This window comes from Lissotriton helveticus, chromosome 1_1 (genome assembly GCF_964261635.1).
Source record: "Lissotriton helveticus chromosome 1_1, aLisHel1.1, whole genome shotgun sequence".
In the NCBI taxonomy this organism is placed as follows: domain Eukaryota; kingdom Metazoa; phylum Chordata; class Amphibia; order Caudata; family Salamandridae; genus Lissotriton; species Lissotriton helveticus.
The window spans coordinates 654,269,718-654,282,314 of record NC_136057.1 but is presented as its reverse complement, the minus strand read 5'-3'; the positions used below and the strand labels follow the sequence as shown (position 1 = coordinate 654,282,314).

General features: G+C 41.6%; 1 pseudogene; it reads right to left on the bottom strand.

Moving 5' to 3' along the window:
• Nucleotides 1-8,213: 8,213 nt before the first annotated feature.
• On the bottom strand, nucleotides 8,214-8,973 carry LOC144762604 (protein tweety homolog 2 pseudogene; annotated as a pseudogene).
• Between the last annotated feature and the right edge of the window lie 3,624 nt (nucleotides 8,974-12,597).

Below are 12,597 nucleotides of genomic sequence, written 5' to 3'. Positions count from 1 at the left end.
GGATGCACATGAATCAAGGAACATAAAATCATGGGTAACAGCTGAGATGGCTTAAACATGAAAGCTGTATATAAAGAAGGTGTACAAAGGAGTCTGAGGACTGAGCAGGGAACTTCCACACAGAAGGCAATGGTAGGCATGAAGCCACAATACAGGGTTGCACTGAAGGAACCAAGTATAAAGGCTGGATACACAAAAGTCAGAGATCACTGGGGATATGTAGTGTTATGCATGAAATACAGGAGCAAAGGAAGCCATGCTGCATGTGACGCACGGCTGCTACAAAAGTGTGACTGCATGCATAGAACAAGGGTAATGCTACATGTTATCATATTTATGTTGTCTATTATTTTTAAAACCTAAAAAACCTGTTTATGGTCACAGAATCCTGGCAAGCATGCTAAAGTAATGTCACCAGCCTACCTACACCCCTGTATCAATTACTGCAGTGGATGGAAAGTCCTTATCATGCTGGTATCCATTGGGGCCTCGGTGAGGCTGTCGTTTCCTCTCTGTGGAAAGGGAGCCTCCAGTCTCACTGTCTCACCAGAGCTAGAAAGTACCACATTCCAACCATGGGGGAGATGCTGATGACGTTTGAAGATAGTGCTCTTTGCTCCTGGATATAGTGACTTTCCACCCACTGTCATCCCATGTAAATACCGCAGCAAATAACCGTGCAGACCCCAGTTTCAGGCAGGGTAAGGCTGCTGCATTGTTTACACGTGCTTCAGGACCCTCCTCCCCTCTTTGATCCTATAATGGAGCATCTACGGGATGCACTCTCACTGGCAGTTTTGCCCTACATACACAGCAGCAGGAGCAGTGAAAAAAGTACATACAAGCACGCTTAGGAGCAATGAGCTCTGTAAATAGCGTCTATGCAGGTGCGCATTGTTTGTGGGGCACAGGGGCATGTTTACCCTAGTCTAAAGCCTTTGTGAGACTCTTGGATCAGTTGTGTGAAGGGGTTTCGTATCTAAACATCCACGTCAAAAGCTGTTCTTATTTATCAAATCATGCTACCGATACCTGGGGTCTTCACTGTTGCAGACATGATTATCAAATGAAGATCTTTGGGCACAAGTAACACACATACACACACAAGTTAATTATTCATCACTCACCTCTTTGTGACGACCATGTTAGTTGATGCTGCAGACAATTGTTCAAAAAGCAGCCAATAAAACAGATGTCCTCAAAAGGAAAAGATAAAGACACGAAAGTAGCATGTGAGTCGCTGCTTGCTCCCACTGCAATACTCCATGGGAGTGAACATCTGAGAAAAGGTGGCACATGCACCCACCAGTAGCCATTTGCAGGCTATGATTATTAAACATCACAGACAAAAGCCAATCCAAAGCATGTGAGGAATCAGACCCCACAAAGTACATACAACAGATCACCTGACAGCGCAAGAGCTGTATAGGCTTAACCTAAAAACACTGGCATTGATGAGAACTAGCTTGAGTGTGGAAGTCCTCATTGTGAGAGTGCGATATGAAGTCACTCAAAGTGAAGTTAACCAGTGGCTTCAGCAGGCTGACCCACTGCCCAATGCCATATGCTTTTGGTGGCTGAAGTAAAACGTGAATGGCACAACACCAAGCCAGTGGATGAAGAGAGATGGCTAAACACCTCTATATGTACCATAGTAGTAAGAACTGCTCAATCAAGGTATTTCCCTCCAAACATTAGAAGGATTGCATGTAGGCTATTTTCTCCCTACTGGCCTGGCTGTACTCAATTGGACTCTGGTTATTTTTCAAAAGAATGTCAATGTTTTGCATTTATACTGTGCATTTAATGTAAATACTGATAAAACTGAAAAAATGACTTTTAGGAAAACACTGTCTATTTTTTCTTGTAGTGAAGGCAGTACAAAATTAGAAGTCATTAACGAACATCTGCATTTGGGAATGACATTTTCAAAGAATTTATCATGGGAATCGCATTGTCAAAAACTTAGAACAAGGGTGATTGGCATCACTTTAGCTCTGCTTTAATAAAATGAACGGAGGACTTTTGTTAAGGTATTTGCAGAATAGAATGTTCTGTTGCTTTTATATGGATGAAAAATCCTAGTCCGGAATGGTCTCGACTGGTAGTCAGAGTTGGACAATACATTAGTAAAGATAGCCTTCTCAATCCTTCATTCTGCAATGAACTAAGGCCATCCTTGTTATCCCTTTTAGTAAAAGTTCAAGACTTTCATTTTTTATTAATCTGCAGAATGCAACAAATGTGGAAACATATTCCTTATATAGATTTCAAATGGGGGTGTCACAATTGAAGAAAGATACAGATTTGGTATGAAAAGATTTGATTTCCTATAGATATTACTAAGGTGTTGAACAAAAAGAATTATACAAAGACAGGCCTGATAATTAGCATTAGTTGTGACGAAGGAGCTGGGCTTTCTGGATTATCTTAACTACTTAATCATTTTTACAAACACAGTTACTAGAGATGCTTTACTGTAGAAAAGGGGAGACATTCATATTGGTTTATTTTTATTTTTATTTATCTTATTTATTTATTTATTTATTTAAAGAGTTTTATATAGCGCTGGCTAGACCCGGAGGTATCAGAGCACTTTACATGAGAATCAACAATGTAACAGAAAAGTTCAACAACTACACAAGAAATCCCAAAAAAAGAATAGGCAATACAATTAGGAGAAAGGAGAGAGAGAAGTAGTGGAGGGGGCAGGGAAGGTGAGAAAGGGAGGATAAGGGCAGAGACAATATGGAGAGACGAAAAGAGATGTGTCTAAAGACCGACAGGGTAAGGTGAAGGCCAAAGAGAGAATCCACGGCCCATCGCACCTATAGCTAAACCAGGTAGCTCCATCAGGCATCAGACAAAAAAAAGTTCAGTCTCAATACATTGAGAGAAGGGAGAAGGAGAGACATAAAAAGAGGGAGGATGTGGGAGGAGACAGCAGGAAGGACGAAAGGAAGTGCAACAATGTGGTTTAACAGTATAACAGAAAAAAATCAACAATTATACCTTACAACGAACAGTCAGCAATACGTTAGGAGAGGAGAGAAAGGAGAGAGAAAAGAAGTGGGGGGTAGGTGAGGTGAGAAAGTGAGGATAAGGTAAAAGACAACCGTAGAAACGAGAGGAAGTCTAAACTATTACTTTTAATACATGCCTATCAAGGTAGTAATATAATCAGGTGGCCTAAAGAAAAAAAGCACTTTTTTGAATTTGATGAGATTATCATATTTTTACATCTTTGGTGCATGACTTGCATGGCAAATATTTTTGTCAGGAAATAGAAGCATGGCGCCTGCATAAATTGAGTACAACGGTGTTACAGGCCTTTTTTATGATGAATACTACAATTCCCATGAGGAAATGGGAGTTGTAGTTCAAACTCTGCCTATCTGTGGCCTTTAAATATAAACATTGTACGTCGGCGGGCGGGCGTAATTCTGGATTTTTTATTGCTTTCCGGAAGTTCTTTGACTTTGTTCCAGACCGGTGTAAGGAAACATTTTGTCCTCTCCTCTTGATGTGCATTTTGGCGTATTGCGGAATCAGTTTGGTTTTCCATCTCCAGCTCTGGTTACCTTCTGAGTGCTCAGAGCGGTAACGGGGAGGATATCGGAGGCCATTCACTCTTGCAGGAGAGTTTGGATACCAAACAGAAGCTACTGCGGCTTCAGTTCTAAGGAGACACCATACTGGCAATCGGGATTGTGGTGAGGTAACGGCATTCGTTTACGCTGCTGGTGCAAGACAGTATACAAGCGGAATCCAAGTGACTTGTATTCTGTTTCCTGTTTCTGGATTTGGTTATGTGGTAATATCTCGGGACAATGTATTTTGGTTCCTTTTCTTCTTGTTCATGAACTGCCTTGCCTGTTACATATTGCTACTCCTGCGAGTTAGGTCACTCACGGAGTCGGATTGCTTACAATACTACTGAAACGATATTGGATTGATTTTGCACAAAAAACAAAGTTATTTCAAACTTGTCTTTTCATTTTCAAGCGACAAGCACTTTGATCTTGGATATATTTTGATTTATTTAAGGCCTCAGAACGTTTTTTGGTTTTTACTTACCATTTTTGTTTGGGGTATGTGTACTCTAGACTTGAGTGAAAGTACACAGGTGTATTGAGCTATACTATGTGTGGAGTCTAATGTTTTTTTAATCTGTTTGTTTTTGTGTTTAGAAGGAAGGAGGAACTAATAGTTTGGGGAAGCTGCAATTACAGTGTGGGAGATGTGAGAGTTTGCAGTATTATTTTGGAGGTATGTGGCTTTCTTTCGGTCGTGAGAATTACTGAGAGTAGTCTTATTCTGTGTGTTAACCATTTCTTTCTCTTCCTTCAGGTTTCATTACTTTTTCCCTGCTGTTCCCTTCCTAACCCTTTCCCTCACTTGATCACTTTAGCATTCTGTTTCACATCTCAGAATTGGGGGTATCAGGAGGTGGACCTAATGAGCATCGTTCGGATCCTGAGGAGTTCTCTCTTCCATCTTCATCAAGACGGAGGTCTGACAATTTTGATGGCTCGGTTCTTACACGAGCTCTTGCAATTAAGTCAGACCGTTGGTCGGCTCTCTACTTTTAAGGGCTAGCAAGGGTGAGTCAGTTACATACCAGGAAGTGCTACCTAACATTTGGTAGATTGTGGACTGTTCTAGATGCCTTTCAGTAGCTCATTGTTGTGATTTTTTTCAGTCTCCCTACAGGACAGACCGCTCTGACTGCAGACTGACCAGGCACTTTAATAAACTTGCCAACAAGTCCTCACTGCTCGGACTGTGGTTGCAACTCACACTGCAACTCACACACCCCTTGTACAGAAGGATCCCCAATGAACAACAACTCCGTGTAATTTATTTTTGGGGGAAATTAATTTTCTGGGGCAAACTGCCTTCTCTTATCCTACTAAGAATGCTGAAGCAATGTGATAACAGAGTCTGCTTCCCTTCTTGCATAGTTTATTCCGGTATGAGAGAAGTGTCAAATTTGGTGGCACAGCGACTCTCCAGTTTTGCACAATGCCCTCATTTTAGATTTAATATATTTGAGCTTCATCATTTAGATTGCATTTGACGTATCTGTAAACAGAAATATTTTGGGACAGGTAGGTGCCTCTGAGGGTCTGGTCTCAAAATGTGCCAATCTGACCCAATTCTGCTGGCCTTTTAGCAGCCACAGTCTCCTGGATTTACCTATGGGCCAGAGCACCCCAGTTTGCTTGTACATTTGCTGCTGCAATAACTGAAATTAACAAGGACATCTAGCTAATGAAAAGCACACTCTGCCACTAATAAGGTCGCTCATGTCGTTTCCTTTCAAGCCAAGCCCTAAACAAGCTAACTTGGTCATACATTACGAATCACGAATCACCTGTGAAGGAGCGTTAGTGCTGGGATCAAAGCATAGAAGACGAGACCAATGCTTACTTGTGGTGGATGGAAAGGCACAAACCAGCCTGTGTGTCAGTCAGCATTGGACATTAAGGGCCAGATGTAGGAGGCCATTTATCGGTCGGTAACGGCCGATTTCGGCCGTTACCGACCGGTAAATGGGTATTTGGTATGTAGGGGGCCATTTTTACAGATTCGGTAAATTTACCGAATCTGTAAAATACCGAATCGGTATTTTTACCGATTCGGTAACGGCCAGATGTAGGTGGGACTCTTCAGAGTCCCTAAGGCCTTACAGATTCGGTATTTTACCACCCACTGCAATTGGGTGGTAAAATACCGAATCCAGGTGTGCATGCACATGTGTGCATGCACACCTAGCCATGTGACAGACAGACATGCCCTTAGGGCATGTCTGTGTGCCACATGGCACACATGCCCGTCTTTGGGGTGCTAGAGGGTTTCAAAGTGACACCCCCTGCACCGTTGCAAAAATCGGTATTTACCGAATCGGTAAATACCGATTCGGTATTGCCCATTGATTCCTATGGGCTTCCGGGCCCATAGGAATCAATGGGCATTACCGAATCGGTATTTACAGAATCGGTAAATACCGAATCTTAACGATTCGGTATTTACCGATTCTGAAATACCTACATCCCCCCCCTCTATTTTACCACTTCTTAAATACCGAATCGGTAAAATTCGGTATTTAAGAAGTGGTAAATAAGAATTACCTACATCTAGCCCTAAATCTTGCTCCTTTCGGGGCTGATTCAAGTGCTGAACGGGGTTGTGTGTTGAAGACTAAGATAGTATTTTGGTAATTATTTCCTACTTTAAGGCGGAGGACGGTATCTGTTGTGATCCTGAAGGCTGTCAATTAAAATATACATGAGCATAGCAAAGGTTATTAGGTAGTTACCTATTATTTGCTTTTAAATAAGTTTATTCATCCTTTCACTTTACTGACTATGCCTCATTTTTCTATCACATAAACCTGCAATTCTTGACTTTGTATAAGAGGAATATCTTTTTTCATGTTATGTGACAATTTTCAATATTAACAGCTCGAATTCAATGTGCCTGCAATGTCACAACTTGAGGTTTCTGGGGAAGTTCTTCCAGAATGGGAGCTCTGCTGAAGGACTCAGAGAAATAATATTTAGATCGAAAATAATTAAAAGCTAAGTCAGAGTCTGGAGTAATTCAGCCTTGGAAAAGGACAGATAAAAGTCCTAAAGGTGCTTAGAACTGTGTGAAATATTTCACACCTTTAAGCAGTGCTCACAGAGATATTAAATTGCAATTATATTTGAGGAGTTGTGTTAAAGTACCCTATTTTGATTGGCCTAATCAAAGTCAAATACACATCTTATGCACTCCCCGGGGCCGCATCAAAGTGTAAATATGAAGTTGACGTAAAAATAAGGGGAAATTTTGCAGCGCTGTGGAGGCACCAAAGGAGAACAAACAAAAATGGAGAAGGCGCAGTGGGCCGGAGTAAACCAACTGCAAAAGATCTAGACAGACCAGGCAAAGCAGATACCCCACACCCCCTCACTCACAACCAAGGTCCAACAGCAAAGATCGGACATCCATGCGTTGTCATCTGTAGTATCAATAAATTACGAATCCAGCTGGTTTAAGTAGTAGATTTATTCCGTAGTAAATGGGCACGTCAATACATAACAGCTGACTACAGAAACTGACTTGTGGAAACATCACGAGTCATATGGAATGTGGAACATTCAGTTCAAAGGAATACAGCCTGCTTAAAGGGAAACTTACAATAACATTTATGCAATACTACATCATCCAACCTCATAATCCACTACAGGTGCATAGAGGAACAGGGTCAGATTTTGACCATAGTAGATAATGCTGGACCATAGATTGTAGACGGTTCATCCCGTAGCGAAAACTCCTGTTCCAGAAGGGCCTCTTGCATTCACTGGGTTAGTGTTTTAAGTACAATTGTTTTTATTTTTATTTTATGAAGAATACAGTATGATATAGAGGCTTGTCACAATGTCCCTCCTGTTCATTCCTCGTTAACTTGGCGATAGACAGTATCTTGTCTTCTCCCAAAATCACCTTTTGGAATGTAGAAAATGATAAATTACGTCCTAAAATGTGTGGAGGGTGACAGCTAAGGGATAAAGAAGGTCGCTGGTGGAAGACAGAAGTTAATACACAGCACCACTTCCTACATGACAAGCACAGTCTCCACAGAGCAGGTACCGGTGCTTCAAATGTTCGCACTCCATTGTGGCAAAAACAGCATACCATTAGATGACATCTGGGGTGCAACAACACACCTCTGTATTTTGACAAAAAAACACACACACGCTATGATGAAGGCCACCATTGGGTAAGCTGCTGTGTCGCAGACACCTGCACAGGATATTGTCGGGACCATCTCTGGTACAGCAACAAGTTTGCATCAGGTGCTATCTGGAACTTGCAAGTGTGTGGCACAGATCTTGTGCAGGGTATGCCATGGAGTCCATAAAGGGCATAGTCTGGAACCTGTTCAACCCATAGTAAGGGATTCACGCAGTGTACCTGGAACTCATGCTGAATTTGGACCGTAAGCTGCACAGGATGTTTTAGGGAACCTGCACAAAGTGTGGCTACGAATGCACTGAGAGTGTTTGTATAGGGATCATGCCCAGGAATGTATTCCAGAATCCACACACGGAGTGGTGCAAGATACTCCCAGGTCATAGTTTGGATTCCACAGAAGGCATTCTCTCGAACCTGTGCAGGATGTAGTCCATATCCTGCCATGACCTGGAACCTGTGCTGGACCTCTAGGCGGTAACGTCAGTCCCATAATGTCGTATTTGTTCATCAGCAACAGAAAGGTAGTTGGCCCTCTTGCTGGGTGAATAATGTACTCCGAGACTGGTGCATTGGAGATGGTCTGTGCTGGGGGGTGAAGGCTGGTCTGGCTCCCGAGGCTACTGCTGTAGCTGCAGAAACTGGGCATTGGCCCCCGGTCGGGGTTGTGGGCAGCAATGCGGCGGGCCTGTGGGTTGAAGGGGTCCTCCTCATCAATGTCGGTGTACTCCCGATCCCGGGCTGCGCACTGTTTCCAGGCCTGCGGTATTGCGACCACCATGAGGAGAAGGCTACAGCTGCTAGCAGCGAGAACAAGCCCATGTACAACAGCCCTTCCACCCCATCATAGCAGATTCCAACAAGGGCATCCAGGTAGTCCTTGTGCAGCCCGCTGCAGTCTAACATGGCGGTGAGCTGGTGAAGGGAGGCTTCAGAGGAGTTCAGGATCTGCTGGATTCCCAGAAGGTCTTTCTGCGCTGAAGGGAAAATCGGAACAGCAAACTGCAGCAAACCCTGGATCTGTATCTGCATGGTGATGAGTGACCGCTGGAACACAGTGAGAGATTGGTGAAAGGGGTTGATGAGGTTCTGGCTGCAATACAGATAGTAGTGGACCACATCTGTGCTGAGTCGATCTCGTGTCTGGTTCATGATAAATTTGTCTGGAGCCACACAAAAGTCACTCGTTCCCACAGCTACTGAGGTATCTGCGGCCAGCGATGCCCAGCTCAGAATTGGTTGACACATCATATGCTTAATATCAGCAGTAAAGTCAATTAATGGTAAATGTATTTGATTTTAAACTTGCTTTTCTTGGACCCATGTGATATTTGATAGTTTTCTTTTTTTAACATATGTATGTGTGGTTTTTTGTATAGTGTGAACCTAACCAATAAGGGTGTGAAGATTTCCTTTCTCTTGATCCAATTGACAGACAGGACAGAGTGCTACAACATTTGTTTTAGTTGTACATATCACAATGTTATATTAATGTGTGATCCTAGAGGAGAGCTTTCCTTCACACAGCCACCAAGACACTCCGAAGGTCTGTGCTCCGAACAGACTTCCCTAAGCCTTTTGCTGAGCCATAAGCTCTGACCCGTTCATATGCCCATGCAAGAATATATGCTATTTTTCCAAGACTTCACTGAATTTCCTGAACTTCTCGTCATGAAAAGGTCTATTTGAATTGCTTACAGCTTTATGCTTTAACCTCTCGATTTCAAACTCTTTAAGGTTTCTAAAAGATACCTTTCTCTCATTTTATAGACTTAGGATAGGGATTTGTTTTATGGAACACACTTTATGCAATTGTTCTGTATTGTATTACTGATGAAATGATTATTTGTTGATGACAAATAAATAAATAGTTACTAAAAGACTTTAATAAAACTCTTTAAACTAATACCAAATTCTCATCATTGACTGCCAATAGTTGATTGTGATTCGTAATTCGAATATTGATTTGCAGCTTCTGGCAAATTCTTACCTACATCCAAGGTCCAGAGCCCAAGGGCCCAGTAACAGCTGGGACTTTAATTTCAGGTAGGCTGAAACACAAATTCTTTATCGTAAACCAAATATTTATTAAAGTGTCATGCTCCACCAATGCTAGTTGCATAGGATGAAGTACAGAGTGAGAAAGAGGAGCTGCAAAATGTAAGAAGTGCCCACGATAGATAAAAACGTAATGCTCATTTACCCAAAGCCTGAGTTGAAGATTGGCGGAGTGCTGTTTTCTGAGTTGGTTGCAGGTGCTGAATTACAGGTGACTATTAATAGGGTTATGCGTTACATTTTGTGTTGGTATTTATAATTTGCGATTTGTGTAAGGATTGATTAATGAATTGAACTAAGTAGCCTGTAATTTGTTGAGATTTATTTGCATTTGCCAAAGAAGATAAAAGGGTTATCGGACTAAGAAGTAGTCTTGATCATGGGATAGAGAAATAAACAAGGAGTTGATTTGGTATTCTTGTCTGCTGATGATTTGAAGTGCAGGTCGTGAGACATCTCCGACTGCACAATTGAGATAGGGACTGTAAAATATTGTTGTGATTGTACTAACATTGATCAGTGTTAGTGAAACCTGATGTGCAAAGGTAAAACTGCAATGATTAGCTCATTTCTTATTAGTAGCGATTTGATTGACGTGCTTCGAACTCTTTTGAATGACAAAAGTCGGAAGGTGTAAAAACCTGTTGTTGAAGTGATCTATCGATTTCTTTAGGAGCAGACAAAGTTGGATATTTTATGTTGCATAGAATTGCAAAATTTCAGCTTTATGTGTGTACAAAGAAATTGTAAAGGTGGGTGATATATGAACGACCATCTCCTGTTTGTTTTATACAAACACAATGCTAATCCATTTTACTGCTCACATTCAATCACCTGTAGCCTGCTGTGGAGTGTATGGAACTATGTGGTGTTGAATTGTTTGGTGTGGAATTGTGTGGCATGTTGGGGCATTATGTGAAGTGTCTATATGGGTCACGGTGTGGAGTTGAATTTTGTTGAGTGTAATTATGTGTTTTGGAGCTAAGTGGATATACGTTGAGTGTAATTATGTTTTGCAAAGTGTAATTTTGTAGTTTGAGTGGAATTATGTGGCATGGAGCAGAGTGGAAAATTGTGGAGTTTATTTTGATTGATTAATATGTTGCATAAAGTGGAATGTTGTATAAAGTGGAATGAGGTGGAGTTTAATTGTGTGGTGTGGATATATGAGATGTTGAAATGTGTTGCGTAGTGGAATTATGTAGTGTGCATTTGTGTGTTGTGACATTTTATGGCACTTAATTGTGTGGCATTGTGGTGAATTATGTGGAGTTGAATGCTTGTTGTCATCATAAGCCAGCGAGGCGCAGTCTGCCTTGGCTAGCTATATTGTCCATTGATCTCTTAGGGCATTAGATTGCTGTTACTTGGAATGCGCCAGTGCCCTAGTTACCAAATCTGGAATTGGGAAAGCAGGTGTGAAGTGTCAGCATCAGCTAAACATCCTGTGAATCCCCGATGGTTGCACATGGAAACCACATAATGCAGAGTGTGTTGATGTGGGACTTGTACAGTACAGATATTTATAAACATCACATATCGGCAAAATGTGCCCAGTGGCATTACTTCAGCCAAATCAAGGTTAATTCTGGTACTTGACATTCTGCCTTTTCGGTTATGAATGTAACACTTCATGGACAAATATAAGGGTGTTTGGGGTAAAGCGTTGTGTGTTAAAAAGTCATTAACGAATGGCAAGACCAAAGGGTACAACCAAGAGTTTTGATGAGGTATATGGAGACATCAGTGGGGAGAGGATCGAAGGGCATTTTAAATGGAAACGTACATGGCAATCAGTAGACTGAGGGTGTAGGCAGGTGGACTGAGGGTGGGAGGTTGTTACACTAGAGAGAATGTTGCCCATTACACAGGAAGGCATATAAAGTTAGTTGCCCAGGGAAGAAGATTGCAAGTAAAGTAAGGTTAGCCCATTACACATAAAGGAATATAAAGCAGAGTTTCAGGGAAAGAAAATTTGCACAGGAAGTCAGATGCCTGATAAAAAGGGGTACATTTAAAGGATCATTACTCACAAAGAAATATTACACCTGAATGAAAGTTACTCATAAGAAAGGCCACAGATGAAGGAAAGTTACACATGATTGAAGGTGTTGTCCATAAAGAAAGGTTGCACACGGAGGGAAGATACCCATAGAGAAAGGACACATTCTGTGGTACACATTAGGAAAAGGTTTACATGAAGGAAAGTTGGCCAAAGAAAAGTGACACCCATGAAGAAGAGATGCCCAGAAGGAAAGGTTACCCATAGAGAAATGTTGCAAGGGAAAGGAAATTTACCCGAAAGAAATAGTACACATAAAGGAACATAACATCAAAGAAAAGTTACACATAGAGAAACGTTACACAAGATGTAAAGTTACAAAGAAATCAGTGATGCCCATGAAGTGGACATAGGTGTGACGCACAGGGACATATAAAATCAGGTTACATACAGAAAGTGCGTTTACAGGGGAAGTGGGATTCCACATGGAACTGGGTTGAACACTCTGACAGTATTCTCAGGAAAAAAGATTACACATGAAGTGGGGGTACTAATCAGGTAGGATTACAAGTGAAGTATGGATACACGGAAATCTAGAGTACGCACAAATCCTGCTTTCCAGAAAATCACAAGAATACTTGGAGAAGTATTAGTGACCCATATTTACATGTGAAGTATGGGATGCACATGAATCAAGGAACATAAAATCATGGGTAACAGCTGAGATGGCTTAAACATGAAAGCTGTATATAAAGAAGGTGTACAAAGGAGTCTGAGGACTGAGCAGGGAACTT